The following is a 19,349-nucleotide window of genomic DNA, read 5'->3' as shown; positions in this document are numbered from 1 at the left end:
TCTGCCCAGGGCCCAGGAGGCACGTGCTTTGCTAGCCAAGGCCTGGGATTTTCTGCCTAAGTGACAAGGATTTGCTGCAGTTGAGTCGATTGCAGCCTTTAGCAGGAACTGGTCCGGGGACGAGTGCAGATGGCAAAAGCCCAGTCCCCCAGGCCCCTGACACCGCGTGCTGAGTCATGGCGTTGATCGCTGGGGGAGTGCTGCCCACCCCTGACCCTACCAGCCTCCTTTGTGTGTGTGGCGCACATCACTGGACTCGGGGGGATACAAATGGCTTCTTCGTGTATCTGGGTGGCCCCTGAGACGGCGGCCACCTGAAGAGCTCTGTCCCCTCTGTGGGATCTGCACCTGGTGGCTCTGAAAAGACATGTTGGCCACTCTCAGCTCACTGAATTTAATGCTCCAGAAAGCAACCCGATTTCTTCAGTGAGTTGGAAGCTAACTCAGAGCGACAAAGAGAACACACTGTTTGTTCATCCCTGAGACTGGGAAAGAGCCTCTGGGAGATACAGACCCAATTCATCAAATCTGCCGCCAAACCTGCGGGTTTGGGGCTATCTCCCCCAAGGTTCTCAACAGCCCGGCCTCCAAAGAGCAGGATGAATCCCCGACTTGAGCCACACACTGCAGTAGGCAAAGACTAGGAGGCTCCTTAAAAGCAGGCTAGCATCTGTCCGGTATCTGCTATAGAACCAGGGACTTTATCTCATTCGATTCTTTTAACTTGGCAGTCACTAAGCATTTACTGCGGAGGGAACTGGGGTTCAGAGAGGTTAAGTAACTTGCCCAAAGCCACAGAGCCCAAATCAGGGATCAAATTCAAGCCTGCCAGACTCCAAGACCTCTACCCTATATTATGTACCACCCAAGGCTGTTCAATATAATAAAGATTGAAAAACATGCCCCCCACCCCCACCTCACACCCTGACCCCAGAGAAGATGATGGCCAGACAGGAACCCACTTTCGAAGGCGCCCTGGTGTTGGCGGCTTGAAGCTATGAAACGCGGAGCTTAGTTGGCAGTGGCACTCGTGGTCCACATCTGTACCTGGCATTGGCTCTCTCGCCATAAAAAAAGGCGAGGTTTTCTAAAACTGGCGTATTCTTGTAGTCTGCCTGGCTGTGCTGTAACTACTGCAAGGACTATTAAATTAAACCCGGGAGATAGTTTCCCCTGCGATAAAGAGCACGCTTTTTATTGTGCCATCAAAGGAGACCGAAAAACCTGAAGCTTTCAGCTTTCAGGACAACATAATGAGATCAGAGATTCTGCTTGCAAAGAAATTAACTTTCGGTTAATTAATGAAAGTAACCTTAAACAGTGGGCATGTTGCCAACCACCGGGACACTGTAATAAACGGGGGTGGGGATAATGGGCTGCTTTCAAGGGGCCAGGGCTCAGCAGCCCAGAGAAGAAATCTGATGAGGATGCTGCTTGTAAATTTGATCTCAAATTCTTAAGATGAACAAATAATAGTCTTATCTGTAATAAAGTCGGCTACAAATGCTTTCTTTTCCCTCATAATTTTCTGTTCAATTTAGATAGAAGATTTAATTAGATGTTGGTGAAACACCAGTTATTTAATAAAACTCTTAATAAAAATCTAATCTATGGTACATAGAAGCCACTGTAATATAATCACAATAAAAAATACATTTTAGAGTATTTGCTTTTCACAGGGAAGATGTGTGTACGCGTGCGTGATGCATTCCGTTTGCGACCTGAAGTAAGAATGCAAGCTCGGCTTTAAGACATGCCCAGTTGCAACCCTTCCCCCTCCTCAGAGTTTTCCTGGGAAGGTCACCATTGGTCCACCGCAGACCAAAGAAGCCCTTGAATCGGAATGAAACGAATGAAGAATGATGCCTTCCACGGCAGAGTTTCTAGTCTAAACTTTGCCATCACAAAGAATTGAGCTTCGAAGATTCACAAAGTTATATGACAAACAAGAAGGGCGCCTCCCTATATTGACCCTAACCCTGGTTTCACCGTCCGGAGGCTCAGCAAACCCTGTGGTGGGGCTGAGCGCTGCCCCCTGACTGCAGAGAGCCTTGCTCTACGGGCGTAAGGAAATCCCCAGACCCACGATAGATAGATTACCGGAGCTTCGGCGACCAATAGCACATACCCAGGATGCCAGGAAGGCTTTGCCTACACTTCTGATCTCCTAACACCTGATCCAGGGGTATAATTCTGGGCTGGACATCTGGCGCCCCAGGTACCAACATGGCAATTCTTGTTGTTGTTAGGTGTCATCGAGTCGGTTGTGACCCAGAGTGACTCTACTACCCCCCAACAGAAGGAAACGCTGCTCCATCCTGCGTCGTCTTCGCAGTTGTTCCTACGCATGAGCCCCCCCAGGGCAGTCATTGTGTCAGCCTTCCTCTCTCTTGCTCTCTTGCTGCCCCTTTACTTTACCAAGCAGAAGGTCTACTTTACCAAGCATGATGGCAATTCTTAGGCGCCATGTTTCCTATATAGAGCCAGTATCAGTGGAGAGATTGCCTTCAAGTGGACTTGGGATTCACACTGTTGGTTAAGAACACCTGGTGGTTTTTTTTAAAAAAACAGGTTAATTAAAGAGTTGAACGGCCTAGAGTGAGTGAGGCAGTCCTTGAGTCCTTGAGTCAAACTGTACTTCCTAAAAGCCAGGCCTGTTTACTTGACATCACCAAGTTCTCACGTGTTCTTTCGACATGATCTAAGTAGAGACTCTGACAGAAGGACTTCCTCAGGTCAACAGAGGTCAGGGGAAGCAGAACAGACGTAGGGTCAGGCAGGAGCACGCAGGCGCTGTCGGAGTTCAGTCTGCTTTTCTGCTGTGTGGCTGCTGACCTAGCACCAAGACTCAAATGCTTACAAATGAACTCTCTCTGTCCTTGGCTCGGGCCCCGTGGCACCTCTGCTCACGTCGGCTCTGAGGAGGTCACTGCTCAAGGCATCTGGATATTGTGATCATCCAGATTTAATCATCAGGATGGAGTTCCAGTGGCTCCCACTGAATATAAATTTCAATGATGGTCCCTCCTCTCACGAAGGAAGGCAAGTCCACAGACTTTGCCCATCTGTTCTGAGAGGCTGTTCATTTTGAGTTTCTGATTAGATGCCTCCTGCTATTCTTATGCGGGCCATAATCTAAAAACAATGCCAGTATTTGGGGTCATGTCATGATTTCTAGTGCTTGTTATTTTCCGTTCAAACTTGGTTTCTCTTTGCCTATTGGCCCATGGGCTTGACATCTCAATGGGACATGCTGGCGGTTTATTGTGGCCCAGAGCCTTGGGCTGATAACCCTAAAGCCGGAAGGTCACTCTTTAGAAGCCACTCCATGGGACAAAAATGAGGTGATCTGCTCCCGTACAGATTTACAGCCTGGCCCAGAGCGAGGTGGGACCCTTGGGGCCCCAGGCCTGCTCACCCAAGTGCCTTCGTAGGGGGTCAGACTGGACTTCACTGTGATGGTTGCCATGCCCGTATCTGCGTGCCGGGCTCAGGGACCTCGACAAGCCCAAGCCCAGACAGGCTAGAGGATCAGGGAAACCAAGGATCTGCCACAGGATTCCTGGGAAACACAATGAGGACACACTATGAGAAAGCATCTAAAGTCGCAGCGAATTGCCTACTTCCAGGGAGGGGCGGGGCTGCATCGCCTCCTTCGCTTGTCCTGATTCTTGATGGGTGCTAGGTTGGGACAATCACCTTGTCTCCTCTCCTTACCTCGCCGCGCTTTCTTCGGTCTTGCCATTTTGGGGTAAGAGACGCATGCTTTAGTTGAAAACACAAACGTTGATTCATTTTGGGGCCAACAGCGAAAGGGAGAAGGGCAAGAAAATCCCACAGCTATTTTGGTATAAAGCATCGCGGCCATCTCTGACGCTTTCATAAATATTAACATTCTCATTACGAGACCCGGGGGTATGATCCACTTGTGGCTTTCACACAACATCCTGCCTTAACAGGATCCTCTGAGCTCGTGACGCCTCCGAACACGAGCGGTGTTTCCAGAGGGATGTTGACTTTTGTGGTCTATTGAGCAAGCAATGCCTAAGTCCAAGTACACTCTTCCAGGAGCAGAGCTCTGACGCAAGTGCTCCAGGCCAAACTGTACATAAGTCAGTGTCGTTCCCCATGGGTTTTGCTAAAGCAAATTCTCCAGAACAGGGCAGTATTAGCGGCAAGCTTTGGCGTTTAAGTAGCATTACCGACCAGGGGGCAAGCCCCCCGCCCCCAACGGATCTGCTCATGTTTGTGTTGTTGGGGAGCCGCCGAGGCTCTTGAGTGACAGAAAACCTGATGGACCGCTTCAGACAGGCAACCAGTGACTTTGAGTCCTGCCTCTCTGATGGCAAAATGGGGGTGAAAATACCATTTCAGAGAGCTCCTGGGAGGGTCCAATGAGCTCATGAAAGCCCAGTGTATCTCCCAATGCCTGGCAGCTAAGAACTAGCTCAATCACTGATAACGACTGCTGTTACTATAACGTGGCCCTGCCACTTGGCGACCGTATTAGTGTGATAGGCATTCTATCACTGTCTTTAACGCTCCAGAATCATGTATTATTCCAGGATCCTTGATGGTGCTGTCAGGAAAGATTTAGACTGCTAAACCACAAGGTCGGTGGTTCAAAATCACCAGCCGTTCCACGGGCGAAAGAAGAGGCCATGTATCATCTTTCAGGTTTTGGGCTTGACTTAAAAATCTGGAAGACCTGCGTATCTGGGCACCATTCCCCCGTGGCAATAACTAGCCCTGGCAGAGTAGTGGCTGTCGCCTGAGGTGGGACACACGCACTCCGCAGCTAAAGACGGAGTCCTGGTATCTGTTTGGTCTGCTCCATTCGCCTGTGTTAACAGGCCTGCTCCAGCTCAGTGGGCTGCAAACGAGCGAATCACTTCATGTTGCCATTAGCCATCCCTTCCTTGTCTCTCTGGCTTCTTTCTCAATGCCGCCTACACTGACTCTGAACTTGAGGCTACTTTAGAAGCCCATCCCACAGCAACTACTTTGGTGGCACCTGTAGGCTTTTCCCAGAGTCCTATCAGTAATTAGCCTGTGCAATATCTGTAGGGACAATTTCTACACCCTTCTTCTCTCTGCAAAATTATTTCCATAGCAGTGATAAAATAATAAGTAAAAAATAAATCACTCTTTTCTCAACATATTCTCTAGTTCCAAGAATTAAGGACAGTTCCCTTAGAAAAAAATACTGTATATACTCGTGTATAAGCCGAGTTTTTTCCGGCACATTTTTAGTGCAGTTTTTGTGGTAAAATTAGGTGCCTCAGCTGATATTCTGGTTGGCTTATACTTGAGTATATACGGTAGCTCAAATTCAGTCAAACATGTTATGATGTGGAGAATGAAGATTTCCACGTACCGAGCAAAAACCACTATACCTGGTAGTTTGTATACTATGTTCCGGGCTTTACATTTTAAGCAAAAATTTTAATGTTCAACTCGTTACCTGATATGAAAGGTGAGACCCCTCACTGTTGTTTCTGCCTCTTGCTCACTGTCTGCCACCGTTAGTTTGAACCGGTCCTCTAAATGCTGAGCGGGGTAGCATCATAAAGGTGGGAGATGGAAATTATGCCTAAAGTAAGCTCCAACCATTTCAAGTGGTAATGAACTTACTTTGGAAAGGAATAAGTCCGGCATTTGGCTATGTGAGCAGGTACCTGCATAACTGAGAAATCTCTATACCAAAATCCACATTGAATACGACGTTTAGTAAAAGGAGGACGCTAACTGGAAGGTTAGAGGAGGGAACTTCAAAAAGCGCCCGACAAAAGTCTATTATCTTTTCCCTCCCTTTTTTTCTATGGGCTGTTTGGAGCCCACTTGTGTTTGTGTTAGTGAAGTTTAGGAATAAGTTCAACAATTGGCCAGAATGCAGAGTATGCGTTCTCTAGGAGCCTCGGTTGTGCAGTGGCTGCGTGTCCAGCTGAGAAGTAAAGGTGGTTGGCTTGAAGCCATCCGCTGCTCTGCAGGAAAGATGTGGCAGGATGCTTCTCACCCCTCATGGTGCCTCCTGGGCTTCCAGAGGCAGCTACTATGCACGGCCGTGCTTTCTTTTGTTTAAATCATGTTATTGGGGACTCGTACAACACTTATCACAATCCATATATCCATTGTGTCAAGCACATTGGTATGCTTGTTGCCATCATCATTCTCAAAACATTTGCTTTCCACTTGAGCCCTTGGTATCAGCTCACGTTTCCCCCTCCTTCCCCCACCCACCCTCCCTCTATCAAGAACCTTTGATAATTTATAAATTATTATTTTTTCATGTTCTAAACTGTCTGGTGTCTCCCTTCACCCACTTTTCTGTTGTCTGTCCCCCATGGAGGGGGTTATATGTAGATCATTGTGATCAGTTCCCCTTCCTCCCCCACCTACCCCTTCCCCTCCTGGTATCTCTAACTCTCATGATTGGTTCTGAGGGGTTCCTCTGTCCTGGATTCCCTGTGTTTCCAGCTCTGATCTGTACTAGTGTACATCCTCTGGTCTAGCCAGATTTGTAAGGTAGAACTGAGGTGTGGGGAGCATGGTAGAAGAACGCATTAAAGAACTAGAGGAGAGCTGTATGTTTCATGGTTGCTATATTGCATCCTGACTGGCTCGTCTCCTCCCAGCGACCCTTCTGTGAGGGGATGTCCAGTTGCCTACAGATGGGCTTTGGGTTTCCACTCCACACTCTCCTCATTCACAATGATATGATTCTTTGTTCTTTGATACCTGATCCTATCGACACCTCATGATCACACAGGCTGGTGTGCTTCTTCCATGTGGGTTTTGTTGCTTCTCAGCTAGCTGGCTGCTTGTTTACCTTTAAGCCTTTGAGACCCCAGACACTATATCTTTTGATAGCCAGGCACCAGCAACTTTCTTCACCACATTTGCTCATGCACTCGCTTTGTGCTTTGTCTTCAGTGATCTGTCGGGAAGATGGGCATCATGGAATGCCAGTTTAATAGAACAAAGTGTTCTTGCATTGAGGGACTACTTGAGTAGAGGCCCAATATCCATCTGCTACCTTAACACTAAACCTATAAATATATGCACATAGATCTATTTCCCAATCCTCATACATAAGTATATTTACTATGCACATGCCTGTATTTAGACCTCTATTCATGCCCTTTGTCTCCTAGTTCCTTCCTCTATTTCATCTTATTCCACTATCATATTCAGTCTTCATTTGGCTTTCAGTAATTCCTCTGGGTTACATTGTCCTTGACGAAGCCCTACACCCTCCTTGCCATCAATTTTGGATCACCTGTTGTCCCCTTGTCCCTGGGTTTGTTAACACCCACTTCCTTTCCCCCTTCCCCTCTCCCATGTCCCCCTGGAACCGTTGGTCCTGTTGTTTTCTCCTCTAGATTGTTAATCCCACCTATCTTATCTAGATAGACCCGCAGAGACAATAATATGCACAAGAACATTGCCATTTCTTAGGGGAGTAGAATTTATGGTTTGGGGTTCTGAGCTGTCAATAGAATCACATGATCAAATGATGACTTTCTTTAGTACAGTCTAATATAGAACGCTTAGTTGATTCAGCCACAACATCAGCTTTTTAATATCTCACTAATTCTAAAAGTCAATCTATAATTTTTTAAGATTTCTTTGAGACTGGTCTTAAATAGTCTGGCGTTCCATTATGTATATTGATGATGAAGCTGCTCATTGATTTGGTCAGCTGATCACATATGTCAATAGTCTCACACATCGGTTAACCTAAATTGTTTTTCTCCTCTTTTGCTTAAAGAAACCAGGCCCATGATTATGAGAGATCAGGACTTCCATAGAAAGACGGTGGTGGTGCCTCATTAATCTAGAAAATCAAAACAGAGGTTCAACATTTAATTCTAAATCAGAAGCATCCACAGGAGCACATCAGCCTTCGCTCATTTGCAGCAAAGAATAACAACTTAGGCTTTCGTTTCCCTTTCAAATGAAGTCATTCCAGGGGAGCACTTGGCAGGTGAAGGCAAGGATTTTATTCCCTGATTTGAGCCAATAAAATCTAGCAAAGTACCACTATCCAATCATATATGCGATACGACTCCACATGATAAGCTATATACACGCAAGTGTCTAAACACGCCAACATGCAAGTGTACATAAAATGCATAGGGCAATCTGACACGATTTTCTGTTATAGACAGGTTCCATGAGTTATTATCACTTTGGAGAATAGCGTTCAAATGATTTTTTGATATTATTTTCCATCTGCACACACTTTGTGAAATTTGCATGTTGTCGGTGTCTTTGGTTTTTTTTAAGCTTCTCGTAGTGATTTGGGTGGGTGGGTGGTTTACAGAGCAAACCCGTTTTCCATTCAGCAATCCATACACAATACTGTTTCATGCCACTGATTGCAACGCCCGCGATGCTGCATGAAAACACCCCTCTCCACGTTTCCCATGTTTGTTTGCTCGGTCGTGCCCCCCAGAGGCCCGCTCAGGAGCCTTTGAGGACTTAGTCAGCACTCACCAAAGCAGGACGTGCAACAAGTGCTTTGTGGACTAGCTATGTGGTGTCAACCGGCCTTGGTGTCAGACTATGGTTCTGAGCCCCCATGCCCTGAAACTCATTCCTTCGGGGTGTTTGGTGATGCCTGTGTTATCTTTATGACTTTCCCTCTAGACACCCTATAATATCCATAGACATATCAGCACGGTGTGTAAAAATCTATGTAGAAAGGTCCTCCACGTGTCACTGTGGGGCAGTCCCACACACCTGGTCAGCTTGTGTGTCTGTCTCTGTGTCTACTCGTAGCTTACTGGTCACTGCAACTGCAGGACTGTCGATGAAGTCCCATGTACCTCTGACCCCCTCAGCTGTTGTGCCCCTCTCAAGATCTCCTTTGGCCTTGATCCTTCTGTGCTGGCCTCCCCGTCATGTTGCTGTATAGGTAGCCTGTTTCTAGGGTGCTGCTTTGAAAAATCTGGGCCGCTTCGAAAGGTTTTATAAAGAGAACTCCTTAATCCTCATGAAGAGAAGTAAGGCAGGCTAATCATCTATTGGCTCCTCGGCCTTATTACTGACATAAAGCTCTGGCTTTGCTGAATTTCCTCTTCTTAGTTACCTAACAAACACACATCACCTGGAGGTGCAGATAAAGATCGAAAGCTTAAGCTTTGTCACTCAAATGATAATTAAAAAGAGTATTTTAAACACACTGTAAATATACACAAGACATCATAAAAATCGTCAAAACCCTGCCGGAGCTCACCACCTCCAGAGTCTATAGATTATCAGGGTGAGGGATATCGATGTTAAGTCCTGCTTGTCTTGGAAGATTGCCATTAACCATGCCATGTCTGCACTCAGCTGCCATCTGCACTGGGCGAGAGAAGGGCCCTGCTTCACACATTCGAAGGCAGATTAGTAGGCTTCGAGGCAAGCACATTAATATGCATTTAGTAGTGATCCTTTTCCATTTAACCCTCAGGTTCCATAAAATTTATTATACCCAGTCCTGTGAATAACAACACAAATAAAGCTCTGTTGTCCTGCTTAAAAAAAAATTCCATAGACAGGACAATATTTAGGAAAGCAGGCTAATTTAAGATTTTTCATTTAGAACATGTCATAAAAAGACACATGAGCCCATGCGTATTAGAAGCACGCAGCAACCTTACCTTTCTTAAAAAAGGAAAGGCTTGTCATCACAATCTTATTAGGATGTCATGCATTGTTAAACTGGTAAACTATTTCTGTATTTTCCAATTAGTACAGCCATTTACTGGTACAGACATTACAGAGAAAACTATCTTCTTTACAAAAAAACAAACCTCCTTTCCATGGGGAACTAATCTTTTGTTTGACAATTCAGAGAATGTTATTTAGAGATTTTAATTGCTCAGTTGATCTGTGGCTGGATCTCAATAATCAAAACAATAAAACTGTTTGTTTTTTTAAACAACTGTAATAAAATGTTGGCAGTGTCCTGGGACAGTCAACTGGAGCTGGATTGACACTGTCAGATTGGTTTTCATATATCTTTTTTATCAAAGGCAGGCTAGCTGGTTTTCAAAAGCGAAGCAGAAATCTACAACAGCAGCAGCATCAAGAAGCATTCCAAATATAGCTTAATCTTGACATAAAAAAATACAACATGATTATCTGCAACTATGCAATCCAGGAAAAAAGGCTACAATTCTTCACTGAGAAGAAAAAAAATTCTCTAAGTCAATTAGAAAAAGTGAAATAGGACATTTATAGAGGCCTAAATACAGGCATGTACAAGTAAATATACATATACCGAGAGGGAATAAAACTATGTACTCATATCTAAATGTTAAGAATTAAGGTTGCACATGGACATTGGGTCTCTACTGAAGTACTTCCTTAACACAAGAACACTTTGTTGTAACAATCTGGCATTCTGTGATACTCACCTTCCCGACACAATCGCTGAAGCCAAAATGGGTGCATAAGCAAATGTGGTGAAGAAAGCTGACGGTGCCCGGTTATCAAAAGATATAGCATCTGGCGTCTTAAAGGCTTGAAGATAAACAAGCAGCCAGCTAGCTGAGAAGCAACAAATCCCAACCTGTGTGATCATGAGGTGTCGATGGGATCAAGTATCAGGCATCTAAGACCCAGAATAAAACCATACCCAAGGTGAATGGGCGGGGGGGCATGGAGTGGAGACCCAATGCCCATCTGTAGACAATTGGACATCCCCTCACAGAGGGGTCACAGGGATGAGCCAGTCAGGGTGCAATATAACACCCATGAAACCCAACTTTCCTCTAGCTCTTTGGCGCTTCCTTCACCCCACTATCATGACCTCAACTCTACCTTACAAATCAGATTAGAACAGAGCATGCACCCTGCTACAGATAAGAGCCTGCAACACAGGGAATCCAGGATAGATAAACGCCTCAGGGCCAACAAGGAGAGTAGAGATACCAGGAGGATTAGGGGAGGGTGTGGGGAGGAAGGGGGAACCAATTACAAGGATCAAACTAGAACCCCCTCCCAGGGGGACAAATAACAGGAAAGTGGGTGAGGGCTCAAGGAGGACGATGTAAGATGTGGAAAAAATAATCTATAACTTACCAAGGGTTTGTGAGGGAGAGTGGGCTGGGGAGGGAGGGGGAAGAAATGGAGAGTGGTTATCGGGGGCTCAAGTGGGAAGAGAATGCTTTGAAAATGATGGTGGCGGCATATGTGCAAATGTGCTTGACACACTGGAGGAATGTATGGATTGTGATAAGAGATGTAAGAGGTCCCAATAAAAGTATTTGAAAAAATAATTGCATTAAAAAAGATTTATAGTTTCAGAAACTTTAGGGAGCAGTTCGACTCCGTCTATATCAGGAGTCAGAATGGACTTGATGCTGAAACGGGCGGTGAGGAGGTTGCTGGGCGGTGGTTAGGGTGGATTTATGGTAATGTCTCCTGTTCATTCCTGGTATTTGATCATTTCATCCAATTTGTCCTGTGCTCTCTCTAAATAAGTATTTATCAAATTAAAAGAAAAAACAAAACCAAGCCAAACATAATAGGCAATGGCATGAACAAACATTTCTCAAAATGGGAAATATAGTCATTAAATATAAGAAAATATTTCCACCTCCTTAGTAATCCAAAAAAACTAAATCAAGAGATCTTTCTTCGAATCCATCAGTTTACACACACAATCAGTGCAAAAATATTATCTCAAAATGGTGGAATTATGGGAGACTTTTCCACATTGAATTTCAGGAAATGTTTTTAATTAGCACAAATTACGCATTACTTTTAAGAGTGAATGTAGAAATAGTCAGCCTTACAAGATGTTTTCCTACCGTATTTTCTAAATGATTGGCTAAGGCAACGTAGACTTAGATTTAAATGAGGTTCTTCCTTTTGCGGAGAAGAGTTAGTGGTTATCTTCACACAATGACCAACTTCACAAAGATGAGTGATTGGCACTTTTTAAAGTTTCCAATAGTGGACTGGATGGGACCGCAGACCCTCTGGACAGTGGACTGGACAGGATGGGCAGGCTCTCTGGACAGTGGACTGGAAGGGACAGGCAGACTCTCTGGACAGCGGACTGGACAGGACCAGCAGGCTTTCTGGACAGTGGACTAGACGGGATGGGCAGGCTCTCTGGACAGTGTACTAGATGGGACAGGCAGGCTCTCTGGACAGTGGACTGGATGGGATGGGCAGGCTCTCTGGACAGTGGACTGGACGGGACAGGCAGGCCCTCTGGACAGTGGACTGGACGGGACCGGCAGGCTCTCTGGACAGTGGGCTGGACGGGACGGGCAGGCCCTCTGGACAGTGAACTGGACGGGACGGGCAGGCTCTCTGGACAGTGGGCTGGACGGGACGGGCAGGCTCTCTGGACAGTGGACTGAAAGGGACAGGCAGGCTCTCTGGACAGTGGACTGGACGGGACGGGCAGGCTCTCTGGACAGTGGACTGGACGGGACGGGCAGGCTCTCTGGACAGTGGACTGGACGGGACGGGCAGGCCCTCTGGACAGTGGGCTGGACGGGACGGGCAGGCTCTCCGGCATGAGAAGAGTTGCTCATCAACAGTGCTAACCTGACAGGCTGCGAGACACCCAACAAACATGGCACTGTTGTGCCAGGAGCGCTTGGTTTGGCCCAGACACAGCCAATGGAAGAAAGAGAAATAGATCCAACTGTGCACTCCACTTCGATGCCAAGATCCTCTGAAGGAGGGAATCCCGATTTTAAGCATGCATGTTAAAAAAAAGAGCGCTTCCCTTTGCAAGCATGCACCTTCCCACATCCACCTTCTCAACCCCCAAACACACACGTGGGGATTTCCTGGAACTTCCTTTCTTGGGCACTGTACTGAAGCCAGTGGCATCTACTCGGCGACCACACCCCTTTTTGTGGCCTAGGGAAAACCCAGGCCAAAGCGTATGACCTTGCTTCTAGGAGATGTGTCCCTTTGAAAATCACGATGAGTTAATTTGCTTCCCGAAGAGTAGAACCAGAGAGACATCAAACTCACTAATTTAATCCACCTCCTACTCGGACTCCCTGATGCTGAAGTTCTTTTCTCCTGGACTCCTGCTGGGAAGAAGGGGCATCCTGACCCTTGAGGAGACCACAAGCTCTGGTCTCCGTGGAGGACGAGACAGCAGGGAGGCATGAGGGATGCAATGCAACATAAATACAAGAAAGAGAAAAATGACTGTACCTCGGGGGGGGGCGGGGGGGGAGGGGGGCTGGGGACTGATGGGGTTCTCACTATGTGCATTTTCTCCTTTGATTTCCCAGAATACCAATCTCCAGCTTCACAGAGTTTTTCTTCTGCAAACCCCACCCAGAATAACTCCTTCTAGCTGTCAGCGCTAAGGTATAATTCACAGCACAAAGTATAAGAACGAGTCTAGCCATGGGCTTAGTCGTTTTTAATAAGAGGGGAAGGATCGGATCCATGTCCAGTGACAACAATTTAAAAGGTCGCCAACTCTTCTTCTTGGTCCGAAGGAAGCTCCTTTCAAATCGGAAGCCCACTGCAGCGGCTGCCTCCCGGTGCCAGTGTGGCCAGGAGGCGGACAGGGCTGGGCCACAGCCACACCTGGGAGAAAGCAAGAGGAGCAGCCTGGGACGTGAACCCAGGATGCCCGGAGAATCTTGATTTCGGAATTAGCTTTTGTTACAAAGCTCAAGATTTCCAAATTCAGATGCAGAGCAGAATCCGACTTCTTCCCACACACAAGACTTTCGACCCTCCCATACGGCTTCTTAAGCAGCTGCAATATAAATAACGGGAAGGACGCTTCATGCTTGGTCACCCCTCCAGCAGGAGACAACTGGCTTTCTCAGCGGTGTTCAGCGAGCCACCGCGGATGCCTCATTAGAACGTGAGCCGCTCCTGCCAGCCCTGGGCACTGGCTGCCGGCTGCCTGGGGTCTGCATCTGCGGTCATGACAGGCAGCTCAGGCTGTTGCCAACCACTGAAGACCAAGTACATGATCCACTGCAGTTAATCAATAGGATAATGGAATAAATCAATAGGAAAGATTTTTAGAAGGTCTTAATTAAAGAAACACTTGCAGATACAAATGATGTCTTCAATCTATTGATAGTGCCCAGGTGAAGGGTTAAACACAAACAAAACCATCAACTTTATTTTGCCGGGCTGCCTTCTACAAGAGAACAACCCAGCAGCCTCCTGGCCCCAGGGCTGGCCCATTAATCAGTCCCTTGTCAATTCCTCGGTCACACTGTATGGGGAAATGAGTCTCTGATCAAAAATTCCAATTACTAAACAGCCGCTCGAAGCAAGGATGAAGAGTGGATGCGGGCGCCCCATCTGGTCTTCCTTTGCCCCTATAGTAGGGGGAGCAGCCCCACAGAACCCGGGTCTAACTCCCCTTCCCGGTGATACACCGAATTAGAATAATTAAAGAAAGCCTCAATTGATGGATCCCATTTAGGCAGGGGAATTCTCCAGTGGGCCTTCTGCTCAAACATGTTACATCAATATTTTTGATTCCCCAGACGGTTCTGCACTAGGTACTGGTTTAAAGAGACATCAATCTGTGATGTCAGCATTTATCTAATGAACCTTCAAAAATCAATGTCCAGGATGGCCACTCCATGCAGGCACCCAATTTGTCCCCTCTTCCGGCCTTAGTGGCTACACCTAGAACCATCGTAACAGTAAACGGGGGCTCAACTGGCCAGCTGGGATGGTCAGACCAAAAGAGGCTCTGAGAATGCAATCCATGTCAACTCAATCCATCGCCTTGGCGCCAACTCCACCTTGGAGCGGCCCTGCAGGATCGAGCCGAACTGCTCTCCACAGGGCTTCCCCGAGAGAAGCAGACAGTCATCTCTCTCCCCAGAGTGGCTGATGAACTTGCACCAGCAACCTTCTGGCTAGCAGCCAAGTGCTTAACCATCACACCACCAGGTTTCCGTAATTCCACCCCAGGCAGCTCAGATGATAGAGAAACAACCCAAACCAGGAAACCTTCTGCGTGCTCCCTAACATGCACATCCCCAAATGATTGATTCTGAGCATCATTTGCCTCACCATTCACCTTTCCCTACTGGAGTCCCTAGCTCTGCTAGTGTTGCCTGACAGGATTTCTTTCGGTCACCCTTCTGACAGCTGTGGTAATTTTCCGCCTTTTGGGTTTCTCAACCGGGATTCCCAGTTAGTGCCACTCAACAGGCGGTCCATGCTTGGTTCCCTCTTGTTAGTGTTTATGCTCAACTCATCCTCACACCTCTCGGCCGAGGACGCCTGACACGGATATCTTGACACTGTAACAGGCGCAGGAGAGGGCCTAAGTTTGTTACACGTCTTTTTGCCTTTTTAAAATAAATTGGCCTGTGCTGGCTGCCACGAGGCTGAGCTATTGTAAGTGCTTAACTCAGGGTGACAGGTATGCCATTCACAATGCACTTGGCCAGTCTTTCTAATCGCGTCTCTGAATCACTGCCGTTCTACCGCTCTGGACCGAAAGGGAGAGAGCCGGCCTTCAGAGCAGCGTGGAGCTTGGGCAGCTGTAAGATGTGCTGGGTGGGCTGAATTCGTTGTTGCAGGACTCCTGTCCGTTTCCCTGTGAACACAGCTTTCGCAGCCCCGTGCCAGGCTTGAGTCCAATTAAACTACAATGAAAGGTACCTTGATTTCATTTGCTTGGATTGTCACATTTCACAAGTTCAATAGCCTGAAAATGTTCACTGTCTCTCATTAAGGTGGTTCTAGCAACTGTGTAGTCTCTAATTTAGCTGCTTCCAGCCCTGAAGATGGCTACACGCAGGGAAGGATCCCATGCTGTCCCTGGTGTTCGAAAATGTTTCTGAGCCTCCAAGAGGAAATTGCTCCGGAACAGTGAATCGGACTCTGAGACAAACACGTGGTATTCTAAGATCCCTGTCGGGTTTGACTGGGTTTCTCTGGAAGAACTGGCACTTTGTCGAGATGTGCGCATGTGTGTCTTCGGATAAGGGCATGTTCTATGCCGAAGAACTACAAGGACAATATCATAGGTTCCGAACCATAAAGAAAGACCTGTTAGTTTTATCTCCTGACATATATATATTTTTAAATCCCTACAAAACTATAAAAATCACATTTTATAGCTCTGCATTTTTAAATGCATGGCCTTTAATCAAAAAGGGTCATGTCACACCAGGTGTGTTTTAGGACATGTGACATGTACAGATGCTGGGGAGATCTCAGCTGCATCTCCCTCGAGCCTACGGAGAAAACCCTTCTGTGAATCCTGTGTGTGTTAACTCTTCTGACGGTTCTCACTCGATTAGGAAATGGCCAGCCAAATGTCAATAATTACAACTGCCATTTATTGATTATTAACTAGGGACCGGGCACTATGTTAAGAGTTTGGATAAAAATGATTTCATTTACTCCTCTCTATAACCATTTTCCAGATGAGCAGATCAAGGCACAGAGAAAGTAAGTGACTTGTTAAAGGCCATTGCTGGCAGGAGACAGAATCAAGGATCAAATCTTGGCCTGCCTGATTCCAAAGCTCATCTTCCTAACAACGTTGCCTTTCTGTGTCCGGGACATAAGGCTACGACAATCTGCAATGACTTGTGTATTCATTTCTTAGGGCCGCTGTCCTGTCACAGTGTACCACACACTGAGTGGCTTAAAACAATAGAAATGGGCTTTCTACAGTTCAGGAGGCCAGAAGTCCAATATGCAAAATCAAGGCCCTGGGGAAGAACCTGTTCGGTCTCTTTTCCTTTGGCTCCAGCTGAACTTTGCATTTGAAAGTACATCACTCCACCCTCAGCCGACCTTCTCACCCAGCTTTCACCGCACGCCTCTGGGGGCAAATTCTCCTCTTCTTTTAAGGACACTGGTCTTTGAATTGAGCCCATCTATTTCCCAGTAGGATCCGCTTCACTGGTACCTAAGACTAGGACTGAAGTTCCTCTTTTCTTAGGACAGTGTCACCAGGTACAATCTAGCCTGAGCTTGGTGACAGGAGTATTGTCAATGTCACTTCCATGGAGATGGCCACCAGCAGGCCAGCAGACCAATTTCCAGCCTGGCAGCTACTGCCTTCACTTTGGTAGACTGGGGACCTCCAGAGTGGCAAGCCGTCCACTAACCTTCCCACTTTCAAAACAGCACTTTTGAGTAGTGTTCTTGTTTCTAGTTACAAAAATAAAACCCTAAGTATGCCCAAAGAAAAACATATCAATAACCTGCAGTTCCGTCACCCACACATAACCATTCCGGTCTCAGCTTCTTGGGGAATTCTTCCTCCTATGAAACAAAGGCTATCTAGTACAACTCCTTGCTCAGAACTTGGCAAATGTACAACTTCACCTCAACTATGTGTCATTCCCATGGATGCATGTTGTAAGAGCCGACTCTCTGTGAAAGCAAAATGCGGGCTGTTCTGAGGTCCAGGTGGTAAGAACCCCAGGTCAGAGAGGGCCAGGGTCTGGCTGAGTGTGCCAAACTCTGGATCCCAATCCGAGTTCCTCCTGGCTGCTCGGGGACACACGGAGCTCCCAGCATTCCTTTAAAAACAAATGACAGAGACAATCCAACAGAAAGCCGAGGCAATCCATTTAATTATGCATGCGTGAAAAATAATCAAGATAAAAACTGTGTTCACGATCCTGGGTGATTTTGTGTTGGTGTTTTTGAAGCATATGTGGTGGATATTCTGGCTTAAGAGGATGGCAATGAGACTTGAGTCCACGGCAGTTGAGGGGGTGAAGTGCCGGGGCTGCTGTTCTTGGCCTGGCCCTGAGAAGGGAGTGATGAGCACAATCTGAAATCAATATCAGGGAACAGTTACTGCATCTCAATATTATTTGCCGAGACGGGCTGCTGGAAGAGTGGATGGAGGGGAGGGGGGATGTCAATAGCTTTAACGAAGCACTCCACAGCTATGCACAAAGGGGAGGTCAAATAACTATCAGCCGACCAATCCCCATTGTAAGTCGTAAAAATGATCAAATCAATACTATTAAATAAAAAGTTAGCACTGCTATTGAACTCGCTCATGATCTTGGCAGTGCTGGGATGAAAATGAAGGAGGCTATTTTCCGATGTATTTGGGGGGGCAAATGTTGCAGATCATAAACATGTGCAAAATATGGGGGCACAGAGCGGGTTTTCACATCTACCCTGGGCTGCCGGGAGCAGCGACACAATAGAGTCAGCTGGGTGACTGTCCCCTTCCTGGAAAAAAAACAGTCCCCCACTGCCCCCCACCTCTGGGTATGCATCTGCTTTGAGGGCCACCACAGGCTACCTCCTTGGAGCCAAGCTTTTGCCCCTCTGTCCTTCAGGGTGCCCAGGGGTTGGGCTGGCTCAGGGCTTTGACGGTGAAGAGAAAGGTCCCATTCACTGTCCTTTCAAATCGGAGGATCTGGAAATAGGCCCCGGATACTCAGGACGGAGGAAAGAAAAGCAGCGGAGCAGGAGAAAGCCGAGGACAAGGGCATTTCAATGGCAGAGGGCTAACCTGCTCTTCTTGTCTTCGGCCCACAGGACTGGGGGGAAGTGGGTGGAGCAATGGCGGTCCATGGGCAGGCTGAAAGGAGCACCCAGCTAGGTGCTGCAAAAGATAAATTTCGAATAAAGACAGTCTAGGCAAAATTTCCTCTGAGAGCCGCAATCTCCAGGTATATCTGGCAGAGGAAGGGGGGGAACGAACACACACACACACACACACACACACACACGTTAAACTGAGTGACAGCCCATTGGCAATTGCTGCTTTTGCTGCTCTGACCTGCATTTAAACACAGCACTGCTTAGCCTTTTGAACAGCTAAAGTTTGCTCCCTTGTTTGCATTTCATAGAAACTGCTATTGAAAGTAAACAGGAACCTTTGGTGAATTATTTAGCATACAAATAAACCAGCAAAGAAGGCTAAGTAGGCCTATATGAACTAACTGGATTGAAATATTCATCTGTAAATAACCCTCCACTCTGGCGCTTTCACGTACAAATACTACATGGAACATTAGACACAACTAGCTTCTAGGGATATTTAAGCTCACTAGAGAGCAATTTTTATGTCTGCTGGCATCTGTGGGTAGTGATATGGACTGACTGTTAATATAACCAACATAAAATTTATGTGAACACTCACTGAAATAGCAACACACTGTCAGACAGCTGGTGGCTGATGCGGAGCACATGCAGATTTTATATGCACTGCGTAAACTAACCTTTGCAATAAAGATTTAGCAGCTTTATTAGTTTAGGAAATCGCTATAATTAAGGATAATTCATAATGGCCGCTTATCCACTCTCCAGCAATAGCTAGCTTAATTTCGGCTCCATTTCTTTGAGTCATAAATAAGGGAGCCGCTATCTTCTGCACAGATGTGGCATTCAAC

At 46.7% G+C, this 19,349-nt stretch overlaps 1 protein-coding gene across 1 annotated transcript in view; it reads right to left on the bottom strand.

The window, feature by feature from the left end:
- The window catches only part of FTO (FTO alpha-ketoglutarate dependent dioxygenase), a 451,554-nt gene that overhangs the window by 25,018 nt on the left and 407,187 nt on the right, over positions 1–19,349 (bottom strand). The window lies entirely within an intron of this gene.

This window comes from Tenrec ecaudatus, chromosome 18, assembly GCF_050624435.1.
Source record: "Tenrec ecaudatus isolate mTenEca1 chromosome 18, mTenEca1.hap1, whole genome shotgun sequence".
In the NCBI taxonomy this organism is placed as follows: domain Eukaryota; kingdom Metazoa; phylum Chordata; class Mammalia; order Afrosoricida; family Tenrecidae; genus Tenrec; species Tenrec ecaudatus.
The sequence above is the reverse complement of the archived record's forward strand: the minus strand, read 5'-3'. Positions and strand labels throughout refer to the sequence as shown.